The following is a 19,851-nucleotide window of genomic DNA, read 5'->3' as shown; positions in this document are numbered from 1 at the left end:
GCTGCCTCATGGCAGTTATAAAAGTAGAGAAGAAAGAAGGTGATAGAGAAGTTACACCATTTGTACATATGAAAGCATGAGGCTATGTATATATTCTTTATGTATTGTTATTTCCCCTCAATAACAAATGCAGTTATTTCTCTGCCTTCTAGAAAGGCAGAGGGATAAAATACTCATTTTTTCCCTCAGATCTTCACTCTATCCCTGTTCTTTAATATTCTCAATCCCTCAGAAAGTCCTTTTGACCTGAGATTATCTGATTTAAAAAATGATGCAGGAAACATATATCTATCTGGTAAGGGATTTATGCCTAGAATATATCATCTAATAGATCTAGAATACTATAACTGAATAATAAAGAAACAAAATCTAAATTAAAAAATGAGCAAACAACTTACCAAGGAAGAGATTCAAGTAAGTACAAGATGTGAGCAATGCAGCAATGTAGTTTTTAAAAATAAACATACACTTATCATATGACCAAGCAATAGCTCTTCTAAGTATTTACCTAAAAGTAATGAAAACACACCTCCACACAAATACATGTATATGAATGTTCATAGATTTTTTTATTCATAATTGCCCCAAACTAAAAACAACCCAAAATGTCCGACTGAAGAATTGATCAACTGTGATAATTCCATACAATTAAGTACTATTCAGCAGTAAAAATAAATGAACTATTGCTGCAACAATGTGGACATTATGCTAACCGAAAGTAACCTAAAATAACCTAAAGTAACCTAAAGTAGCCAGACATATAAGGCTTATATGCTGTATGATTCTACTTAGATGGAAAGAGCAAAAAATAAGGGACATAAATCAGAGTGGTGATTGCCAGGAAGCTGGGGATAAAGGAAGAGGATTGATTGCAACAAAGGAGTACAAGGAAAATTTTGGGTGCAATTGAAATTATCTCTGTCTTGATGTAAGTAGTGGTTACAAGACTGCGTACATTAATAAAGATTTATAAAAGTACATGCTTTAAAAAGATGACTTTTTATATATTTGAATTATACTTCAATAAACTTGACTTTTAAAAAATGATGGAGTGTATTTGAGATTATCCCCACACGTCGGGCAGTTTATTCTAAACCCATACTTCCTAGGGAGAACCAAGCCATGACCAGAGGAATAGATATACATTATCGTCATTTATTGTGGCTCTCGTAATTCCTTCATATTGGATGCAACCATCCAAAATCTGGTAGCGCTGTTGCAATTGATAAGAAATTAACATTTTCCCTAAGGTCAGCTGCGTTAATCAGGATTGACCAGGTGAGAGCATGGGAAGAGACCTTAAATCTCAGAGATTTAACATAGTCGATGTTTATTTCTTGCTTATGTGAGTTTCTGATGACTCTCTGCAGCAAGTGTTGTCCATGCAATTACTCAGTAGCCTCTGATGAGCTGGTTGGTATCCACCACATTTCAGCTGTATCACCTGTAGAAAGCACTCTCTTGGTCAATGCAGCAGGGAACTAAAATGCAGTAATTAATGCTCTGGCCCATAAAAAACAACACATATCATATCTTCTCATAATAGTTTTGCAGAAATTAGACACAGAGTCCAACCTAAATGAAAGGGCAGAGAAGCACGATTTCCCTGTCTCGTGCCAGGAAGAAGAGGACAACCAGAAAAGATTAAGCACCAGAAGCCTTTAACACAGTTCATTTTATTTAATTTCCCTATATATGTTTCTTTTTCAAGTAAATATTCATCCGCTCAATTTTTTTGGACCATCAAGTAGCAATTTATTCCAGGCAGAAACAGTATGATGGCATCTTCTTGCACTGAATTTTTTCATTTGACTCTCAGCATTGTTATACTGGGGCAAACAAAGGCTGCCAAAGACTAGATGTTTCTCCTGTGATCTCCTGTTGAGTTTTAGTATCTATGGGTTGATGAGGATTAGCTTTGCATACTTCTGCTTAGTCTTCTTTCATTTGGGAATTTGAGAGCAATTAATGTCATCTTTTAATGACAGAGGGAACTAACTCTTATGTTAGCTTTGTTAGTAGAATGTATTCAAAGGTTCAGATGGCAGTTTGAACTTCTGAACTTTTGGGGGCCAAATATGCACTTGATTCTTTAGAAGCCCTTTAAGACACACTATATAAGAATTAAAAAAAAATTTTTACAGCACTCATAGGAGGAGCTTTTAGGTCACCATGGAAGAGATCTGAGAATCTAAACACTGCAGAGAGAGAAGTTAAGTTTATATCATTGGTGAACTAGAAATTTCTATGATGGTAAGAAAAAAAGCTGCTGGAAAGGGAGTAATAGATCAATAGTGGGCTAGAGCAAACAGAGCAAACAGATATGATCTCAATCCAAAAACTGGTGCTTTTGAAAAGCAATAAAAGTTCAGGGACACAAAAATTAACTTGAAATGTAGTAAAGACTTAAATGTGAGGCTTTAAACTCCTAGAAGGAAATAGGAACAAAGCTTCTTGACATAGGTCTTGGTGATGATTTTTTGGATATGACAACTGAAGTACAAGCAACAAAATAAAAAATAAACAAGTGGGACTACATTAAACTACAAAGCTTCTGCACAGCAGAAGCTACAATCAACAAAGTTAAAATGCAACCTATAAAATGAGAAAAAAATGTGCAAATCATCTATCTGATAAGGGGTTAATATATAAAGCATATAAAGAACTCATATGAATCAATAGCAAAAAAAATCACAAATAATCCAATTAAAAAAATAAACAAAGGACCTGAATAGACATTTCTCCAAAGGAGATATACAAAAGGCCAACAGATATGTGAAAAGATGCTCCACAACACTAGTCATTAGAGAAATGTTAATTAAAATCACAATAAGATATCACCTCATACCTGTTAGAATAGCTGTCGTCAAAAATTCAAGAGATAACAAATGCTGTTGTGGATGTGGAGAAAAGGGAACACTTATGCACTAGTGATGTGATTGTAAATTGGCACAACCACTATGAAAAGTAATACAGATCTTCAAAAAATTTAAACTAAAACTAGCATATAACCAGTCAATTCCACTTCTGTGAATATATCCAAAGATAACGAAAACATTAACTCAAAAAGATATCTGCACTCCCACGTTTATAACAGCATTATTTACAATAGCCAAAACATGGGGAATAAAACCCAGATGTCCGCTGATGGATAAGTGAATAAAGAAATGTTGTATATATACAATGGACTATTATTCAATCATTAAAAAAAAAATTAGAAAAATCCTACTATTATGTTAAGTGAAATAAGTCATACAGAGAAAGACAAATACTGTGTGATCTCACTTATAAGTGGAATCTAAAAACAAACAAACTCATAGAAAAAGAGAGATCAGATTTCTGGTTACTGTAGGTGGGATGTGGGGGAGGGAGAATTGGAGGAAGATGGTCAAAAGGTCCAATATTCCAGTCATAAGATAAATAAGTACTAGGGGTGTGATGTACAACATGATGACTACAGCTAACATTGCTGAATGGTACATGTGAAAGTTGTTAAGAGAATAAATCCCAAGAGTTCTCATCACACATAGAAACGTTATTGTTTTTCTTCTTTCTCTTCTTTTTATTGAATCTATATGATAAAGTGAATGTTAGCTGAACCTATTGTGGTAATTATTTCACAATATATGTAAATCAAATCATCATGCTGTATGCCTTCAACTTACACTGTGATGTATGTCAATTATTTCTCAATAAAACTAGAAAAAAAAAGTTCAGGGGTTCTTGAATTTATCTTTTTCCCATAAAAATGAGTTAATAATTTATCTTTTGAACCCATATAAATACTATATGCAATAGATAAAGTGGTCAAACAGAAGGTCATTAACATAAACTGAACTATCATGTTTTTAAAAGTGATAATTCTAATTGAGGCAAAAAAATAACAAAATGTATAAGTATATGTGGAGGTATGTGTGTATGTATGTGTGTGTGTTATCTGAGCATATGTAACACATAGAAAGTAGAATTTCTATCACGAATTAACACAGGTGTTATAGCTTAATTTGTAGAGGAATCTATATGTGATGCTCATTCGACCTCCTTCTCTATTTTGCATACCAATGGCAGATAGTATTAAAGAAGTATAGGGGATTTCTGGGAAACATGGTGGAGTGAGAGACGTCCTCAGATCTCTCCCCTTGAAACAACAATAAGCCAAACATCTAAAACTCAACAACAAAAAAAACACCCAAACTGCACACCAGCTCCTCTGAGCGTGGGATCTGAGCATAAGAGCTACCACAGGTCAGACCCCGGGTGTTGAGCAGAGGACTGGGAGAAATAAAGAGGCTCACTCTCAAAGCCGCTGAAGCTCCCTGCAAAAAGATGGTGAAGGGAGAAGGTGTGGCGACTTCCCTGAACAGCACTGCCTGGGAGAGTGGTGAGTTCCATGCAGCCGGCGGCAAGGCCCAGGTGTAAGGGCAGAAAGCAGAGAGAAGCGGGACAGAACCGCAGAGAAACAACAGTTGATTTTTACCAGCCCTGGTTGCAAAACCGAGGCTGAGCCACAGCCCCCAACTCGCAACCCAGAGGGCTCCTCCTTCCATAACCTCCAAGATTGAATACTGCAGAGCCCCAGGGGAATTTGAACAAACGCTACAGAAACTATTGCTAACACTGACAGGGACTGAAACAGAGAGTAGCAAGTGTGATTAAATATCTACAAAAATATAAAAAAGACATTTAGGCTTTATATAAAGCAAGGATCCAAGAGGCTTAGACACCACCTACTGGAAACCAAAAGAAAAGCACCTTCTTTGCAGCAGACTAAAAAGAGACCTTTATACAATAAATCTTTCTGGAAAAACAACAGAATACACTTCCATTAATGCCCAGGCACAGAAATAGTCCATTAAACACCATGAACAACCAAGGTGACAAGGCATCTCAGAAAGAAACAGAAAAATCTCCAGAAAATAAGCTTGCAGACATAGGCATAGAAATGTGCTCCTTAAAAACAGAGAATTCAGGAAAGTAATTCTGAAAAAAAAATCAGTGAGTTTTAAAATAAGTCATATCAATAATTTTAGGAATTGAAAAAATAACTTGATGAGCAGAGCGACGAGATTGAAACTCTCAAAAGGACCGAATAGATCATCTGGTGATAAAAAAAACACACTGCAAGAGTTGAAAAATAAAAATTGCGAGCTTGGGAAATAGAGTCGACCAAATGGAGGAAAGGATCAGTGATATCAAAGACAGAAATCTAGAAATAAATTAGAAGGAAGAAGAGAAAAACCGAAGAATGAAAAATAATGAAAGAGAAATTCAAGAACTAGTTGATACCATCAGGAAAGGAAACAAGAATAATGGGCATTGCTGAAGGTAAGGAAAAGGAGCAGAGACTAGAAAGCATTTTCAGACAAATAGTGGACAAGAATTTCCCAAATCTAAGAAATGAGCTGGAGCTTGGACTTCAAAAAGTCAACAGACAACCCAATTATCTCAACCGAAAAAGGCTTTCACCAAGACACATTGTACTAAAGTTATCAAAAATCAATGACAAAGACAGAATTCTCAGGACAGCCAAGAAAAACAAGACGGTAACTTACTTAAAAAGGAAAACCCATTAGATTATCCTCGGACTTCTCAGCACAAACTTTACAAGCCAGAAAGGAAAGAAATCAAATATTTAAACTGTTAAGAAAAAGGAACTACTAGCCTAGAATAATATATCTAGCTAAGTTCTCCTTTACATATGAAAGAGAAATTAAGACCTTTCCAGACATACAAAAATTGAGGAAATTCTCCACTACGAGGCCTGCACTACAGGAAATACTAAAAGAGATCGGCTCACCTAAAACAAAATGACCAAACAAAGTACATAATTAAAAGTAAAGTGACTATCAGGCAAATAGAAGCAGAGGAGTGCAACCCTTACTAAGAGGAGGACATTCTAAGCTTAAATAATAAGAAGAGAATGACTATAGCAAGATAGTAATGAACGTACAACATATATAGGGACAAACTGAGATAACAATGACTGAAAAGGGGAGGATTCAAAGATCCAAATTCACAAAGGGGAATGGAGATAAGGCACACGCAGAAGAAAATGGATGACTGTGCATGTGTGTGTGTGTGTGTGTGTGTGTGTGTGTGTGTGTGTGTGTGTGTATATATACTATCCTTTACATTTTCATAATGGTAACCACACACCAAAGATTTAGAACTGAAGTATATAACATAAAACAAGAAGAACCAGAGGCAAAACCTACAAAAGCCAAACAAAATAAAGAAAACAGAGACACAAGAACAAGGAAGCAATGGAAACATCGAACTACCAGAAAGCAAAAGGTAAAATGGCTATAAGAAGACCTCATATTTCAATAATCACCCTAAATGTAAATGGACTGAACTCACCAATAAAAAGGCATGGAGCTGCAGAATGGATCAAAAAACAAAACCCAACTATATGCTGCCTCCATGAGACACAACTCAGCTCCAAAGACAAATATAGATTCAAAGTGAAATGGTGGAAAATGATATTTCAAGCAAATGGCATTCTGAGAAAAGCGAGAGTAGCGGTACTAATATCGCTATTCAAACTAAAAAGGTAAAGAAAGATACCGAGGGACACTTCATAATGATAAAGAGAATCATGCACCAAGAAGACTTAACACTTATTAATATCTATGCTCCCAATCATGGAGTCTCGAATTATATAAAGCAATTACTAACAGAACTAAAGGGAGAAAAAGATCGAACAAAACACAGTCATAGTAGGGGACCTAAATACCCCACTGTCTGATATGGACAGATCATCCAAACAGAAAATCAATATGGAAATAACATCTTTAAATGACTCATTAGACCAACTGGACATAATTGACATATACAGAGCCTTCCATTCCAAAACAGCTGCTTATACATTCTTCTTTAGTGCACGTGGAACATTCTCAAGAATTGACCACATACTGAGACACACAGATATACTCAACAAATATGAGGGCGTAAATCATACCAACTATATTCTCTGATCACAATGCTTTGAAACTACAGATCAATTTCAAAAAGAAATCAGGAAGAACCACAGTATATGGAGATAAAACAACATGCTACTGAAGAATAACTGGATCAGGGAAGAAATAAAAAGAGAGATCAAGAGATACATAGAAATGAATGATAATGATAGTACAACACATCAAAACTTTTGAGATACAGCAAAAGCGGTCATAAGAGGAAAGTTCATATCATTACAGGCCTATCTCCTAAAACAAGAATGAGCCCAAACAAACAACCTAACGCTTCACCTTTAAAAACTAGAAAGGAAGAACAAATGAAGCCTGAAATCAGCAGAAGGAAAGAAATCATCAAAATTAGAGCAGAAATAAATAACATTGAAAACAAAAACAATGAAAAAATAAATACAACAAGGAGCTGGTTCTTTGAGAAGGTTAATAAAATTGACAAACTCCTGGCTAGACTCATGAAAGAAAAAAGAGAAAGGACACAAATAAACAAAATCAGAGATGAAAGAGAGGAAATTATGACTGACATAGCAGAAATACAAAGGATCATGCAAAAGTACTATGAAAAAGTATATAATAACAAATTTAATGACCTAGAAGAAATGGACCAGTACTTAAGAAAATACAGTCTTCCTAGACTGAATCAAGAAGATCTGGAAAATCTAAATAGACTGATCAGCAGTATGGAAATTGAAACAATCATCAAAAACCTACCAAAAAGTCAAAGTCCAGGACCAGATGGCTTCACCAGTGAATTCTACCAAACATTCAAAGAAATTTAATACCTATTCTCAAACTCTTCCAAAAAATTGAAGAGGAGGCAACACTTCTCAACTCATTTTATGAGGGCAATAATACTCTGATACCAAAATCTGGTAAAGATAACACCAAAAAAGAAAACTACAGACCAATATCGCTCATGAACACAGATGCAAAAATCCTAAATAAGATACTAGTGAACCGAACGCAGCAACATATTAAAAAGATTATACACCACGATCAAGTGGGCTTCATCCCAGGAGCACAGAGATGGTTCAACCTATGCAAGTCGATTAATGTGATACACCACATAAACAAATTAAAAAATAAGAATCATCTGATCATATTCATAGATGCAGAAAAAGCCTTCGACAAGATACAGCATCCATTTATGATCAAAACTCTTAACAAAATCACTATAAAAGGAAAGTACCTTGACATAATAAAGGCCATATATGACAAACTCTCAGCCAACATTATACTTAATGGTGAAAATCTAAAAATCTTCCCTCTAAAATCAGGAACAAGGCAAGGCTGTTCACTATCTCCACTGTTATTCAACATAACATTGGAGGTCCTAGCAAGTGCAATCAGGCAAGAGAAAGACATAAAGGGCATCCAAATAGGAAACAAAGAAGTCAAACTGTCACTATTTGCTGATGATATGATTCTCTATATAGAAAACCCTAAACACTCCACAAGAACACTACTAGAAACAATAAGCAAATATAGTAAAGTTTCTGGATAAAAAAATCAATGTTCAAAAATCCATAGTGTTCCTATAATTTAATAATGAAATATCAGAAAAAGAAGTAGAAAAAATAATTATTTTTGCAATTGCACCAAAAAGAATAAAATACCTAGTAATAAATTTAGCGAAACATGTGAAGGACCTATAATGAAAAGTACAAGGCCCTTTTAAAAGAAATCGAAGAAGATACAAAGAAATGGAAATATATTTCGTGTTCTTGGATTGGAAGAATCAACACTGTTAAAATGACCTTACTATCTAAAGCGTTATACAGATTTAATGCAATCCCCATCAAAATCCCATCGACATTTTTTAAAGAAATAGAACAAAAAATCATCAGATTTGTATGGAAGCACAAAAGACCCTGAATTGCCAAAGCCATCCTGAGAAAAAAAGAACGAAGCTGGAGGCATCACTCTGCCCAACTTCAAATTATACTACAAAGTGAAAGTAATCAAAACGGCATGGTATTGGCAGAAAAACAGACACACAGACCAGTGGAACAGAATCGAGAGTCCAGAAGTAAACTCATATTTACATAAGCAAGTAATTTTCAACTAAAACGCCAAAAACATACAGTGGGTAAAGGAAAGCCTCATTAATAAATGTGGCTGAGAAAACTGGAAGGCCATCTGTAAAAGAATGAAACTAGACTTTTGTCTATCAACACACCCAAATTAATTCAAAATGGATTAGGATTTGAACATAAGACCTGAAACAATAAAATGCATAGAAGAAAACATAGGAACTAAACTCAAGGACTTTGAACTCAAAAAGGATTTTATGAATTTGACCTCAAAAGCAAGGGAAATAAAATCAAAAATAAATTAATGGGACTACATTAAACTAAAAAGCTTCTGCTGAGCAAAAGAAATTATCAACAAGGTAAAGAGAGAATCATCCAACTAGGAAAATATATTTGCAAGCAACACCTCCGATAAGGACCTAATATCCAAAATATACAAAGAACTCATACAATTCAATTACAACAACAACAAAAAATGATCCAGTCAAAAAATGGGCAGAGGACCTGAACACACACTTTGCCCTAGAGGACATACAAATAGCCAACAAATATATGAAAAGATGCTCAACATCGCTAGCTATTAAAGAAATACAAATCAAAACCACAATGAGATATCATCTCACACCTGTTAGAATAGCTATAATAAATAGGACAAGTAGTAACAAATGTTGGAGAGGATGTGGAGAAAAAGGAACCCTCATACACTACTGGTGGGACTGCAAATTGGTATAGCCACTAAGGAAAACAGTAAACAGCATGGTGGTTCCTCAAAAAACTAAGAATTGATCTACCATATGATCCAGCAATCCCTCTACTGAATATTTACCCCAAAGACTTGAAAACCCATATCCAAACAGATATTTGCAGACCGGCGTTCATAGCAGCACTATTCACAGTGGCCAGGACATGGAAGCAACCAAAGTGTCCTACGATAGATGATTGGTGAAAGAAACTGTGGTACATATATACAATGGAATATTACTCAGCCATAAGAAGAGATGAAATACTGCCATTTGCGACAATATGGATGGACCTCAAGATAATCATGCTAAGCGAAATAAGCCAGACAGAAAAAGTTGAAAATCATGTGATATCACTTATATGTGGGATGTAAACCTAAAAGCACCAAATGAACAGGACAAACAAACGGAGACTCATGGACATGGACAATGAACACATGTGTGGTTACCAGGGGTAGAGGATGTGGGAGGAGGGGGGAGATAGGGTAGAGTAAAGGGGGTAAAATATAAGGGAGTAGGGGGAGGGTGAAGTGGATAAAGGGGATCAAATATATGGTAGCTGAAGGAAACTAGACTTTGGGTAGTAAACACACATTAGAATATATAGATGTCAAATTATAATGTACACCTGAAAATTATATAATTGTATTAACCAATGTTTCTCCAATAAACAGTTAAAAAATAATAATAATAAAATAAAGAAGTATTGCTCTTTTTCCCATGGTACGCAGACCAGGCTGCAGCATCATTTGTGGTCCAGTATTGGAAGTAGTCACTACACAAATCAATATATAATAAAATATTATATTCAATTTAAAAGCTATTTTCTATCAAAAATCAGGAAAGGATTTCTGAATTTTGAATGGTGAAGAGTCTTCCAGTGATTTTTTTTCTTTCCACTAGAAGCCTGGAAATATTGTCCACTTCCTTCCTTCTTTCTTTTCTTACTTTCTTCTGTCTTTCCTTGAACGAACATGTATCAAACACTTACCACATGCCATACATTTTGCCGGATATGTAGTAATGACCAGGACACAGTGGAGAAACTATAAGTAACATTGATCACTCATAACTTTCCTCTGGAAAGCTTTTCTCCACTTTGCCAAAAGCTAAATGAACATACTTGTATCCCAACATTCTAGTAATTTCTACTCTGTCTCTACTGCCACCATTCCAGTCTACACTCTATCACCTCTTATCTCAATTATTTCAGTAGCCACCTTAGTAATTCTCTCTGACCCTATCTAATTCATTTTCCACAGTAGAGGCACAGCAATCTCGCACAGGATCATGTAGCTCCCTTGTATAAAATTCTTCACAGAAGTCTACACCTCTAAAATGGCTTCCAAGGTCCTGCACAATTCATTCCATACCTATTTGTCCTGCTTCATCTACTACTCTTTTTCTCTTTACTCTGTGATCCAGCCGTAATGTTCTTCTTTCATTCCTCAAACTTATCCTATTCTTTTCTGCCTTGTGACTTCAAACATGTCACTTTCTGGCTCTTTTCCCCTCTCTCTCTCTAATTAACTGTCTGTCACCTTTCAGATTTCAGCTCAGAAGTTACTTTCTCAGAGAATTATTTTCTGACCACTTGCCCCACCTCCAGACTAGATTTAATTAATTTCATGGTACTGTATGCTTTTCCTTCTTTTATCACATTTAATGATTATACACTTTATCTGTTTGATTATGTGATTAATGTCTGTGTGCCCTACTAAACTGTAAGCTCAATGGCTACATAATGGTTCAAGGAAAATGTCTGCTTTGATCCTCTGTGTGTGTCTTGGCGTGTGTGTGTGTGTGTGTGTGTGTGTGTGTGTGTGTGTGTGTGTGTGTGTGAGAGAGAGAGAGAGAAAGAGATATTATCCCCATTATCTAACACATAGTAGATGCTCAATAAATAGTTGATATATGAATAAACAGTTAACACACTGGTTGCATAAATGGACAAATAAAATAGTTTACAATCTAGTGGAGAATAGAAATAAGTACATAGATAATCAGAATACAGTTTAATAAGTGCTATAAGAGGAAAAGTACTGTGTGCTATGGGTAAATGGTAAAAAATGATGGGTTCCTGATTCCAGTTTTGAGGAGCTACTATAGTAGAGATGAGAAGGAGTTATATAATCAAGAGTTATAAAAGGCATTTTTACAGAAATGAAGCAGTATCACATTTCTAGTCCTTGCAGGGATGTGAATAGTAGTAAATAAGAATAGGAATATAAGTTGTGGAAATTAAGCTGAAAAAAGCTACATTCTGAACTATAAACAACTTCAAACAGAGAAACAGAGACTAAGAATTCTTCCAATTAGTTCATCTGTCTTTATTCAAGTGACTACATTGAGGCTGATCAACATAAAATATGAAATTATAGAGCAAGTCAACCAATGATGACAAATAATGACAGAATAAGGGAATCAGGGTCAAAACTGGGGTATTTTTTTAATTGTATGTAGCTAAAAAAAGAATGCTAGGAAACTCAAAGATTGCATTTTAGTAACAGCTGAACACTGTTTCTGGGCATTTCATAGATGTATGCATAGAAATGCTTTATACATACAATGTAATTAATTGAATATTAATTAATTGAATATTAATTAATTGAATGTTAATTCAATTAATTATATTGTATGTATAAAGCATTTCTATCCATTCTACATTATGGGTTCAGTTGTTCTCCAGTAATCTTTTTTTGTTGTTGTTATGAAATCTCAATTTAAAAAATTCAGTTAATGTTAAACATATATTTAACACCAACAAATTCAAACTACATATTCAGTTGAGCTCCTGATAGCCCAGGCGAGCAGCTCACCTGTTAGATGGTCGCACTCGATCAAGATCTGTTTGATCAAAATCTGTTCATAATAGAAGGTGGTCCACAGGGTATTCAGAAGTAAATATACATTCAAATAGCTTCGGTGTGGATCTGCCATGTATCTTCCAGGGCTGGAGGACGGGTTCCCACGAGAGTCTGTTTTTGATGATGGAGCGCAGCAGCCCTAGGGCAGAATGTAAATGCTAAGTCACAGAATCCATTTTTCACTCACTGTGATCAACCAGATTTTGCTGTAGGGTAGCAAATGGCTACAGGGTCCAGTGGGAGAAGCCAAACAGCTGTCACTTCCCTGAAAAAGAATGGAAGTCAGAAAAAAATCATTCAGCAATGTCATTCTGCCATGGGCATGTTAGAAGCTGCCCCAGAGACCTTATTTTCCTCTTCATCCTCAGCAAAGGAAATTAGATATCATTGTTGATCATAGAACTTCCTTGATTTCACCATTTTCCACTCATTCTCAAAGATGCTTTGTGTCTTTCTTAAAGTTCTAAAATATGTTCATCTATATCTAGAAATAGTGTTTCTTTCTTGTACAAATAATTTCTCCTGCTCTTTGGAAAACTTCACTAATCTTTTCTGAATTAACATGTGTAGGGAAATTTAATATTTTAGGACACAAATCAAATTAGATATCAAATTAAGTCTTAGTGAAATTATCTTAATAGTTGTAAGAAATATGTGTCTTTAGTTAATAGCATAATGAGAATAAATGATAAAAAAAGTGCTATTTTATATGTGGTATGTAATTGGAGAATGCCATATGTAAGTACAGATGATGAACAGAAATAGACTTGTATTCAAAATAATTTGCTCGAATCCACCAAGTTATGTGTCCTTAAATAAATCACTTAATTACTCTGTATAGATGTTTTATATGTAAAACAGAAAGCGTAGCCAGGGTCTTAAATACCTTAACAGATTGATATGTTTAAAATAATGTGAGTATAAGTTTGAAAACTTTACAACACTAAACATGCTAGATATTATTATTATGGTGCTATTATCATCATCATAAATACTAGAAAAATAATTAAGATTCTCTTTAGGTACATCTTTAGACTTTATACATTCGTTTTCTTTTTCTTGGTTTGAAGTACTGAGAATTTTTTTCTAAAATGAGCTTTGCAGTACATCAAATCTCAGGAAATATAGATGACTAGCGTGTTGTTTTTGTTTTATTTTATGTTGAAATAAAGTTCTGAGACTTCATACATTTGTGAGTGATTTAGACTGCTCAGTGGGTAACCATGACTTATGCAAGATGGAGCTGCATTTGTACCAGGTGGTCTCAGTTTTTTTCTTGCGTGAAATATTTTCCCAGTGTGAGTTTTCAGCACTGTACGCATCTCGCGGACCATCACCACTCATCCCTGGGTGAGCCTTGATCTTTGCGTAGGTACACCAACGCCCTCTGCTGGACAGACTACAGCAGGTGGACTCCGAGCCCCTTCTCAAGTTTGTGTTTCCTGCAATCTATTCTCTGTCGTCAGACTTAGGTAGTCACTTACAATCTCATTAGAGGTTTGGTGAAATCAGTAATCACAGAAGTTTGAATATGTCAGAAAGATGTTTTGATTAACACGATAAACAAGCATCTGACTTTTTAACTGGGGAGTTAAGTTTCAACAATATTCATTACAAACTCATTCACATTCGCATTTTGAAACATCCATGCCTTTCAATTGATTCATCACACTTTTGCTGGGATATCCTCAAGTCAGAGAACTATTTTATCTCACATAAATTAAAAGAGTTGATCCCTAACAGTTTAGGATGATCTTCCAGTGAGATGCAGCTTCTCTTTCTGATTTAATTAGATGATGCCTATAAGCTATAGCCTCAGTTATTCTGATATCAAATATTTATTGAAAAATCTACTATATACCTGAAACCTTTTAAGTACTAAGGATACAGCAATCGATAACATATTTTATGAAGTTATATACCAGTGACCTTGTATCTATTTCTGACCTGCTGAAATAGAAGCTCTAATAGGAATACAACTCAGGTGACCAAATGTACTGGTTTGCCAGGACTGAAGGGTTTCAGGGGACACAGGACTTTCAGGGCTTAAACAAGTCCCAGGAAAATGGGACTGAGTTGGTTACTCTAAACACAAGATTTCCCACCATAGAAAATTGTAGCTTGCAATAGCATGTATTGAAAAATAATCTTTCAATAACATTAGGTTCATCACTAATATTATTATTCTGAACAGTTTCTTCTCATTAAAAACTTGTTGAAACTTATTTACTACTACTTATGGATCAACTTAGTGAATTGCCATTTACAAAGTGTTTTCTTATATAAAAAAGATGCTGAGAAAACCTAAAATCACAAATACAAATTTATACTGTGAAGCCAAAGAAAATATACACTGGAAAAATCAAGTTCAACCTTGTAAGATGCAGAAAGAGCTTACATTATGTAGGATGAAAGACCTTAAAACAAAAAGAGAAATTTAAATCTGAAAATGGTATTTATCAATGAAATCTATGAGAAAGACAAACAATATCCATCAGATGATTAAAAAAACCATAAAAGCTTAAAACTGAAAGGATGTAAAACTCATCCAGCTCTTTCTATCCAAACAAAGTTTCTCCTGGATCTTGATGACATCTTATTTCCTGATATTAAACTCTAAAAACTTAGTCTGTATGTCTCACTTATAAAAGTTACTTGTATTTTATTTAAATATGATCTTCTTAGTTCTCATCATTTTGCTTTAGGATTAAGAAAATCCTTCACATATTCATATACCGTAAGGAGTGAAAATAAGATTCAATATTATTTCCTGCTTGATATCTGCTAAAATTGAGAGGGTCTCTAATGGCCTAACTACAAGTTCCCCTCTCCTCTCTGTTCCTGTGGATAAGATTCCTTAGTCAAACAACCCTTTTTATTAAGAGGATAAAGCACAGTTCCTGCTTAACCTTCAGCAGCAAATTTCAGTTCTCTGCTAGCCTGTGGATTATTCAAATAAACTTATGTGGATATCAAAGTACCTCACTCTCTTGATACTACAAAGTCTGCCTCCCACAGCTCCTGGTTGTTCACTCTGCACCCAAGTGCAACATCCACGTGGTATGTGGTGTCCTCCTTCCCCAGGTCATCAGTATACGTGACTAGTAAACTGCTACTTATCTCATCTGTCTGGTGTTGGGTGTTGTGCATTTGACCATCCCCCATGACTCTAGTGTGGGAATCCCTCATCATCAATGGGGTGAAGAGGAGGCAATTAAAACAATCCACTCTTATGAGTTTTTATACAATGCTACAAAATTCTTCTGTCTTCTCTTTTCCAGTGATTCCCATCTATATCCCACAAAAATTACTGTTTGCATGAAGCTAGCAAATCACTCAAGTATAACAACATTGGAATAGATGTGCTTTTTGATTGTGTGCAAATGAGGATCTCATAATCACAGTGGAAGAATAAATGAACTCAAAGCTTTTAAGGAACTAGTTGCTTCATGAGAACACGAAGGAGCGATGACTAAAGAGAGAGTACTCAGAAATTATTACATCCGAAGAAGAGTTGAAAGAAAAATATGCAATTGTTTAGCAGTGATTCTATGAAGAAGAATATTCAATTCTAAATTTTTACAATAAATTAGATTCATGTAAATTCAAAAATCCACAGATAATTTTCAACTCAATTTTATTAATGGTTTATTTCTTCTTTCAAACCTAACCTTACATTACCAGACATTAAAGGGGAAAAACTACCAACTGAATCTTTATATCCTTACTTTGCATCTGTTCCTTCCAAAATGTGATAAGCAAATGCACTGGATATAGATGAATATGTAGGATGATTCATATGGAAAAGATTTAAGAAACTCCCTAGTCCAACCATCCCCCTCTCATTGAATTAATAGAAGTGAAATGAGATTCAATAAACTGTCTGTGGTGAGTGTCAGGTGTCAGCGGCAGACTTACAAACTCAGCCCAGTTCTCTTTCAGTCTCATACCTCCCACCAAATTAATTGAAAATTGACTCAATAGCTTGGCCAGATTCCTAATGTGGTAGTTTAGCATAGTCATTGACTGACAACGTAATGCATTGAGAAAGCTCGTTACCCTGGGTCAGACAACATTTCTCAGAGAATCTGAAGAACCGATACATATTATAACTGTTAAGAATATTCCACAATTTGTGAATTATGCTATTTTGTATCTTTTAAATTTAATGAAATGTGAAATGACCTACAGTTAAATATCAAGGAGACATAGCTACACAGAATGTTACACTTTCATAAGATCATCTCAGAGGAGGATTTTACCTGTGTTACCTGCATGCACAAGTTAGTGCAAACTCTAAAGAATGAAGTCAACCAATAGAAGAATGAGCTGCAAGACAAAATTTAACTAAAAAGGAAGCTTTAGGAAACAGCCCTCAGCACCAAAAAGCTGTTCTACAAGAATGATCCAAAGCTGAGAAGGAAATTCTCTCAATTATAGAGACAGAAGAGGAAGGAGATGTAGTTTTTTGTGTATCTTATTGCCCCTGCAAGAAAATGTTGAAAAATGAAGTTAAAAGTCCAGTTTTTTTCTGTCATGTAGATATTTTCTTTTTCTAAAATCCATGTTATTAATAAGAATCTATTTGGAGGATTTCTGGGGGAAAAAAACACAACATATAAGTGTAGGAGAATTACGAAAATGTCTAAAATAAAGTAGTTAATAATTCTTCTGATAGAAATAAGTCTACATGAAGGATTGGCAATGCTAAGAAGGTTTTGTTGGGATTCTAGTTAAGAAAATGAAAGTTATTTTATATACCTTCAACTCAGATGAAATCTCACCTTGAAAAAGTAAGAACAGTGAAGGAAATGTTTGAGCAGGCAGGACTCAACAAGTGGGAGACTTTCTCAGCCAAATTTTAATGGCAGCCAAAAAGACTAGGCAATTTCCAAAAACTAACTCATGAATTAATAGTGATTTATTACTCAGGGACCTGACATTAATTAAAGTAAATTTAGCAGTATCCTTATCACTTCAAGTTGATATTATTGCAGTTGGCCGGAAAGAGAATACAAATTACTCTGGCAAGGGCCACTAGTCAATCACGTTCCTCAAAATGCTTTTCTACCCCAATAGTGAGGTTTCTGGAACTCGAAACCCCCCTCCCCCAATTAAATTATGTTGGAAAGACCTTAACTTAACTGTCCTCTTAATCTTGGCCACCTATACTTCTCCCAGATGTGCATTTAGCTTTTTAAAACATTCCACAAGAAAATGCATGATGAAAAGAGAAATGACCAGAAAAAGGATTTGAGGGTAGAAGTGTATTTTGATTTTGTAGCTCAACTTAAAAGAATACCAAAGATTTGATTTAATACTTACCAAGTAGTAATTATAGATACAAATTTTTAATAGTTACTATCTAAATTAATGTATTAGAGGAATATGATAATCTGATAAATACAATGCAATTTTTTATATATTTTATTGGCATTTGTGACAAACAAACATCAATCCTAATTCACAACTCTTGGGTGTCTAAAGAATCCACAGGGAAAAACTAACAATAGGAGAAAATATTAAGCTCCTTTTCCACATTTTCTAATTATCAACAATATTGACCTTCAACTTCTGCCTTCAAAATAAGATGCCTTCATCTTAAGAGCTTAATCCATCTTTGAGGTTTTACAATTATACTCTAAATATTTTGGTGCTAAATAGAAAACTGAGAACTCGATTGCAACTTTTTTTTCAAATTTTCAAAATTAATAATTCAGATAATATCATATTCAATTGCTAGTCACATCAGATGCCATCACTAAAGAAGTGACTCAGTCTCAGCTTAGGAAAACCGCTGCCATGCCCCTTTCTAGTAGCCGTCAATTATATTTTCACAGTTTCTAGGACTGTGTCAATGAATGGTAACACATGTTAGGCTCTTGCTCTGTAGTCCTACTATGGATTAATTCACTGTATTAGTTCTTACAATAATCTTGTGAGGTAGGTGCTACTATTATCCCGAAGTTTACAAATAACCACATCAAAACATAAAAAGCTTAAGTAATTTATAAATAATCACACTACCACTGCAAGGGAGTAACACTGAAATTTCAATATTAATTTTCGATTGCTATGTAAGAAATTACCTTATAATATGGTGGCTTTCAACATTTATCTCAGTTTCTGTGAGACACACTTCTTTGTAGCTTAGCTGGGTCCTTTGGCTCTAAGTTTCTCATAAGGAGGAAATTGCATTTACCTCAGGGTTTAGCTGAGAGTGAATCCACTTTCAAGCTCATGTGGTTGTTGGCAGGATTCTGTCCCTCACTGACAAATGGTCTGCAGACCTCAGTTCCTTTCAGGCTGTTGCCTAGAGGCTGCCCTTGAAGGCCTCTCCACAGGCAGGTGGCTTCCAGAATGAACAAACAAGGGAGCCTTGGAAAGAATGTGAGCAAAATGAAAGTAGTTGTTTTTTACAACCTAATCTTGGAAGTGACATCCTTTAGAAGCAAGTCCTTAGGTCCAGCACACACTCAGCAGGAGATAATTGAACAGATGTGGATACCAGGAAGCAAAGATCATTGGAAATCATCTTAAGAACTATCTATCAAATCAGGCAAGCTTTTGAAAAAATGATTTTTAAAAACTTATCTTAAGCTTTACAATGATATAATTAACAAATCCGTGCTGACAGTACTTTTCTCCTACCTTAATCCTTCTAATGAGTTTGTAAAACCACCGTTATCAATCATGCATATATAGCATTCCTACAATTTTATAAATTTTTGAACAGCTATTAAAAAATAACTCTGAATTGTAACTCTAAAGTGTGACCAATACTAAACAATTCAAAAGCAAATTTAACTTATTACTATATCTTGTCACTCTGATTTGAAAAGCATTTATACTCATAGATCATCTATAAAAAGAGAGAAATGCTAAATATGCTTTATATCAGGCATCCCCAACCCCTGGGCAGTGGGCTGGTACTGGTCTGTGACCTGTTAGGAACTGGGATGCACAGCAGGAGGTGAGTGGTGGAGGAGTGAAGCTTCATCTGTATCTGCAGCCACTCCCAGCACTTGCACCACCACCTCAGCTCCACCTCAGACCATCAGGCGTTAGATTCTCATAGGAGCACTGGTCCCTGGTGCCAAAATGGTTAGGGACCACTGCTTTATGTGATATTATATCTAAACCATATCAAAAGGCAACATTTTAGATGCAAGAAATTTTGATAAACTTGACATAGGAAAGACTGAATAAATATAGTGAGCATTGGTATCTTAGCTTCAGC

The 19,851-nt window shown here is 35.0% G+C and overlaps 1 long non-coding RNA gene across 1 annotated transcript; it reads right to left on the bottom strand.

Moving 5' to 3' along the window:
* Positions 1–544: 544 nt before the first annotated feature.
* Positions 545–19,079, bottom strand: LOC120596574 (uncharacterized). Its single transcript, XR_005651196.1, has 3 exons — positions 18,701–19,079; positions 12,564–12,876; positions 545–1,444 (listed from the first exon to the last, which is right to left on the bottom strand). It is a non-coding gene; the product is annotated as an uncharacterized LOC120596574 (long non-coding RNA).
* Positions 19,080–19,851: the final 772 nt, after the last annotated feature.

The sequence above is a fragment of the Pteropus medius genome, unplaced genomic scaffold (assembly GCF_902729225.1).
Source record: "Pteropus medius unplaced genomic scaffold, Ma_sr-lr_union100, whole genome shotgun sequence".
In the NCBI taxonomy this organism is placed as follows: Eukaryota; Metazoa; Chordata; class Mammalia; order Chiroptera; family Pteropodidae; genus Pteropus; species Pteropus medius.
This window is presented reverse-complemented; position numbering and strand designations above follow the sequence as displayed.